This window comes from Ammospiza caudacuta, chromosome 3 (genome assembly GCF_027887145.1).
Source record: "Ammospiza caudacuta isolate bAmmCau1 chromosome 3, bAmmCau1.pri, whole genome shotgun sequence".
Taxonomy (NCBI): Eukaryota; Metazoa; Chordata; class Aves; order Passeriformes; family Passerellidae; genus Ammospiza; species Ammospiza caudacuta.
Genome location: NC_080595.1, coordinates 96514534 through 96521080, shown reverse-complemented (window position 1 = coordinate 96521080; position 6547 = coordinate 96514534).

Sequence of the window (6547 nt, the reverse complement as noted above, 5' to 3'; positions counted from 1 at the left end):
AAGGCGAACCGGGCGGAGGTCTGGGCGCGTCGGGCAAGTTGCGTGCGGTGAGTCCGGGGAACAGCATCCGCTCGTAAACCTCTGCAGTGGTCCTTGCACAGGTGCATTATTTCAGCCTGCCTAAATTTAGCTTCATTTTCTCCTCTCGCTAGGTTCCGGTTTCCCCTCCTCGACTGAAATCAGCCGCAGTCTTTCTCCATCACTACTGTTCTGCCTTTTTCAACCCGGGGGTTTGTTTTGCCGTGTACATCCATTCGTGCTCCAGATGCAAGCATGCTGTTGTATCAGGTCTCTTCATTACATTCCTCAGCTAAATTACTAGTAAGACAAACCAGTGCCACTGAGAAAAACACTCCGTTACAAGGTGGGATAATCAATTCTTATTCTGAAGTTCAAATGCCACCTACCTTTTTTTTCTTTTAGTTTTAATGAGAAAAAGAAAAGTGATGAACTTGTTCACATCTTGAAACTAAGAGATCCCTCTCCCTACCTGCAGAAGAAGCAGACCGAAACCTGAAGATTTTCCAAGGGGTTGGCCACCTGCCTTTTAACCAAGAGCTGTGGTTAGGATGTACGTGGAGCATCATGCAGCAGTCGTAGACCTAATTTTCCCTCTTTACCCGGGGGCATTTGAAATCATACTTCTTGTTCTCCCACAACATTATTTTGACAACAAACTGCAGTATCTCTGGAGCAGGAGAGGTTAGATCCTACTGTTGATATGGCTTCAAGAGCTTTGTTGAGCTTAAACAATTTGTACTAATTAAATAATTTGTATTAATAATTCACTGAGGCTGTAACTCAGCTGGGTTTGCTCCCAGTTAATGTGTAAACCACCAAATTAGGGAGTCACACCCACTTGTTTACATGCTATTCGTGTATATTTAAATAGTTTGTACAATGTGGTATAGTTCCACACAGAAAGACTGGAAATATGGCCTTTAACAGGTGATGCCTGTGTTGATCAGAAATTCGGGCCCACCTTAACATAGTATATTGCCTGAGTAGTAAGTAACATAGGAAAGAAACAGGTCAGAATTACTCTGTAACTTTACTTTCCCCTGTTCCTTTTCCCACCTGTTCTCCATTTTTCCCAGGTATCTTAAGTCATCCATGGATGATGGGAGCAACCCCCTGCAGCTTCACTGTGCACCATCCATTCAGAGGGCAAAAACAGAGCGAGCCCTCCATTAACACAGATGAAATGTCACCCACAGGAGAGTTATGGACATGTGCAGTGATTTATTCCTATGCCATCAAAAAGGTCTGGATTAGTCCAACATCTCATTCCAAACCAAAATAACTTTTGAGGGAGGGGGATTAGAATTTTTGATTAGTTCTATTGCTACCTTCCTCATTTGATTATATGCCTTTTCCATTTTGTCTCCCTACTTTTAGCCTTGCAGGATAATTCAGGTTGAAAGGAATCTCAGGAGGATGTCAAGTAAAACCGTCTGTTGCAGAGGGTTTACTTTACTTTGCCCTCTAGAGCAGGCAGCTGAAGACTTTGTCAAGTTCAGAATGTCTCTGCAAACACAGATTCCATCATCTTCCCAGGCACCCTTTGCTGGTACTTTCCCTGCATATGCATAAGCTCAGTTCTAAAACTGTCCCCACCCCATTTCCACAATCACTCCAGTTTCTTTAAATTTGCAGCTAGGAGACAGCAACAACAATTCCATGAGAGCAGGAGGAGCCTGGTAACAGGCAGAGAGGAAGTCCAGTAGATTTGAAGAGGTAATTTCGCCTGGATTTATGGAAAGGGGAGAAGCAATCCTGTTGATACTTAATTTATAGTTATCTACAACTAATGAACAGTAAGAAGGAAAAGCAAAATTTTAGCAGTGAGACAGCAAGAGAAAGCACTGGTAGAACCAATAACTTATTTACAGATGCTCTTTTTCCTCAATTGAACCAAATTCAGGTTCAATGGAAATGTTGCACCTCAGGGTGCAATCATTCAGGGAAGTTGCTGATGGGTAGAAGAGTCCAGTTGGTCTCTTTCTTCATTCCCTCAATATTTTCTGTGTCAATACTGATTTTTTCAGTTTGCTTTCTGCCACTGCAGGTCCTATCAGTTCTCTGGACAGTGGCAGGTAGTAGGTGAAATTCTCAAAACCTGAGAATAGCAGCAAATTTTTTCTCTATACTATGTATATACTCATCCCTCTGTGTCTGTGTGGCACTTTCTCTGTAACACAATTTATGTTCAGGCTGGCTGGCCTGCTGCTACAGCTTTCAGTTAAAAAGCACAGGAATTATCAGGTAGCTTTATCTTTCTGCAGCTGTTGTCTTTTTCCATCATACCTGACCTGCTGGTGTTGAAAATGCCTCTTGTCTGAAAAGCTCTGTTACTAACAAGAGAAACACTGATCTGTAGGATTTCAGAGGAAAAAGGCAAAAATTCTCCTTTCCAGTGTGTGGTGGAAACTTCTGTACCACAGATGTAGGCTCTGCTAGAAAAGCCATGTTTTGACCATATTTTTGGTTGTCATAGAAATTAGTTTATAGCTTAACTTCACAACTGCTTCTTTTTTTAAGTAATTAGGGGATGCAATGTAACACACTATCATTTTTTATAACAACATTTAAGAAGGACATAGATCAAAGTAATGTGGCCCTATGTCACATTTTGTGTCAAAGGTATGCTGGTTGCTCTACAGAGCCACCCTGAAATATAGCCTTGGAGCCATCAAAGGAGACATTGTTGTTGATTCCTCGTAAATGAGTATGTGGCTGTAGGCAAATAATCCCAAATTGTGATGATAAGGGGCTACAGAGATACAAACTAAGCAGTCTCAACACGCTTCTCATTCCACTCCTTCAAACATAGGCACTCTGAAGTCTGGTAACTATTTTATTATCATTATCAATGCCTGTTGCTGTCTAGAAATTTCTGTAATTTCAGAATTGTTATTTGTAAGTAAAAATAATCTATGACATTTACCTTTGAAAATAAACCTGTCATGCAGTTCAATTGCTAGGAAGAAACTCACAGAAACCGTTTAAAATAAATTTCAGAACAGCTTTACATTTTATCTTCAAATAAGACAAATGTTCAAGCACTCCAAACTACTATAATGATGTTTTTCAAGCTATCAAGCTTTTGGAACACATCATAGTATTCAGCAAATTTGCTTCTATCTCTCTTTTGGGGACATCTCTACCACCTCAAAGCATTACAACCACACTTTAAACCTCTTGAACTATCATTCAATAATCCTCTGCACAAATGCTACAGGGAATAGAAAAAACCAGATATTTAGTAGCTAGTTACTATGAAACAGAAAACAAAGCCAACTTTTCTACTGTACCAATCAACAAAAATGCAATCAGTTTCACACATATTAGAAAGGCAGTTAAATTTAGAAATCTATTTTTTTAATTTTTGCAATTAATTTTTCCTGATTATTAGCAAGAACAGAGCATCTGGTATAGACAGTTCCCATACAAATCAAGAGGAATTAGGTCAATGAAGTTTGGAGTAGAAGTGGGCTAACACCATATACACCATAGAACTTGGACTACATTGGACACTTCCATACCATGAGCAGCTGATGAGTTGTCAGCATTCAAGATGACAGACTCACACAACTTTTAAGGTCACAGAATGACTGAAGTGGGAAGGGACCTCTGCATATTGTCTGGTCCAACCCTCTGCTGAAAGCAGGGTCAGACACCACACTCAGTTGCATTGAAGTTAAGTAAGAAGCACACCACATGGTTATCCAGCCCATTGTCACATAGGGCAGCTGTCTGCCAGTCAAGCTCTCTTACACTATTACATAATTCCATGAGACAACTTATTGCCTATTATATACAAGCTCATTGTTTTGCATGATTTGCTGAAGTAAGAGCAAAGGCCTTCATCTGTCTCAGCTTCAGCAACACCACCAGCTGCGGCATTCTAAGTACTAGTATGAACACTAAGCTGAGACAGATAATGTTATCACAATGCTTTTTCTCTCCCTTGTCTAAGGTCTTACCTTCTGTTTTCCTTGTATGCAAAAGCTGGTCCAAGAAAGATTCCACCTTTTAAGATAAAGTACTATTAAAAGTGGTAAACCTTGAATTCATCTACATGAGCAGGGGAAGAGTCTCATTTCAGTTACACGAGAATTCAGAGAAGTGATTCTATCATCTTAAACCTTTTGTTGGGTAATTCTACTTGCAGTAGCCCTGCCTTCAGCATTCTGTGTTTAGTTCTATGCCCTTTCTAAACATATATGCTCATGTTTCCAGTGTGATGTTAGTATTTGGTTTATGAATGCAGGAAACTTAGCTGGAATACACTGCTTTCCACATTCATTCCTAGCATGTCTAAGCTCTTCTAGAATGAAGTAGCTAAAAAATTAGAAAAGCATCCTAAAGTGATTTTTAGGTGGAGGTTTATATCAGGCAGGCAAAAGAAGACATAGCTGCTCTTCAGAAGGCTTTAACAAAGGTCTCAGGTGTTGCTTCACCTATCACTTAACCAGGTGAAACCAGAGATCCCTATCAGACCTACTAGTATATCAATTTATCTGGCCACACCCTAGTTCACTACTTATCAAAGTGGGTTAGGTTAGAAATACAAGTGTTTGGAGGTATTTAATGAATCAAACTACTTTAAAAAAATGAGGTTAAAAGCAATCCCAGATACAGTGTGGGTTTGGGGGAAATGCTAAGATCCAGTTAATGAGGGAGGGCAGTAATCTGTAGCTGGGGCAGTAGACCTCATTTAGCTTCTGCTGGATCTGGCTTGGAGTACAGCACTTGTCCTGCCTTCTCACTGGCAGACAAGAAGGCACCTGCAGCCCTGCCCCATTTCAGTGGCAGCTTTGATAGTTCAGGGGACACCTCCACCTCTTGACCATAAAAATCCTCTGGAAAGTGCTGCCCTCTATCCTGCTGACCCAGTCTTCCAAAAACTCACTCTCTGTGTTAGTTCAGGCAAACCAAGGTGGACCTGCAAAGACCTGTCACTGAAAGTGAGTGGGCCTGGCTCATTTCAGCACAGGCTGGGGAGCAGCCAGACAAGTTACACTGGCAGAACCTGGGAGGTGGAAATCTGTGGTGGGGGTGGCAATGAGCAGCTAAGTGTTCCCTAAGTGTTCTTCTGGTAGCCTAGCTACACTCAGAACTTGCAGTGTGGCCACAGAAAACCAGCGTCCCTGAGCATCCTCTTTCACAGAGAGTTGGTTGAGTGGCTAGGAGACATACTTCATCCTGCTAAGCTTCTGAATCACCCTTTGCAATTGTAAAACCCACATAAATATAATAAAGTTATTCATAAATCTAGATTATTATTTTTCTGATAGTATAGAGAAGCATTTCCATGATTTCTCTGAAATAATACATCTGATTGACAAAAATAGGGAAAAGGGTGTTTTAAACTTCAAAATCAATAAATTTTAAGACAACTTCAGGTTAATGGTAGGTTCTTTCTTAACATACAATGAGAAAAAAATCAAACTAGTGAGTGTTTCTGTCCCACAGCATTAAACCCTGCAGTCAATAATCAGTAAGAATTTAAATGTAGGGACTACTACTAGAAAAAGCCAAATTAGATCAGCTAAAATTTGATTTAAAAGTTGTTAAAAATTTCTAAATGTGGTATGTATACATTTATTTATGTTCCTAAAATGTGTTTTTTTTTTTTTTTTTTTTTTTTTTTTATATAGACACTGTATAAAGCTCATCTTAATTGAAAAAGTGGGGAGTACACGTTGCAACACAGGAACAATGTTTTCTGAGCTTGTCATTTAATGACACTTTGAACAGCTGAAGTCAATGCTCCTAAAGTTCTGTTGAAATTCTGGACCAGCCAAACAAAACAAGCAGTTTCTCTGCACCCCCTATTACTAGCTCTCTTCAATCTTTTCTTAGAGTTTCTCTGTAATCAGTTCATTCGCCTCAAACTAAAAAGTGGAGAGAATGCAAAAGAACACAAACTGTAGCTGCACTGGTCTGGCTCAGAGCTCCTGAGTTTGCAGCAATGAAATTTCTCTTTGCTTTCCTTTACACTGAAGCTTCTGGGTAAGAATCTGCTGTTAAATGTTAAATATGGATCAATCTTTTGAAAGGCTGCACTAGGGATGTAGAGGTTAGTTTACTGGCTGTTTTGTAACAAGGAAGTTGTGTAAAAATATAATAAGTATTTCCATTTTCCTTGCATATGTTTTCCTGGGCTAACTGTGCTTATCAGTTTTTGTGTTTATTTAGTGAAAAATATACCAATAAATTATTGATTCAGCTGATGGGAAGAAAAAGACAATGCAATGGGAAACCTTGTCAAATGAGGCCTCTAAATAGACAGGGTAATTTAAATGGGAAATTCTAAATCAACTGCTAGATAATGTAGTAAGTAAACATATTAACCTATAAGTAAACATATCAACCAGTAACTAAACATATCAACCAGACACCAGTTATGCCATAAATTATGTTTGTTGATATATCAAAGTCTAGTCATAACACCCAAGGAACAGTTAAGGAAATCCAGGAAATAAAGATAATGAATACTTTTATGGAGTTTATAAATTGCAGCTTCTAAACATTTATTTAA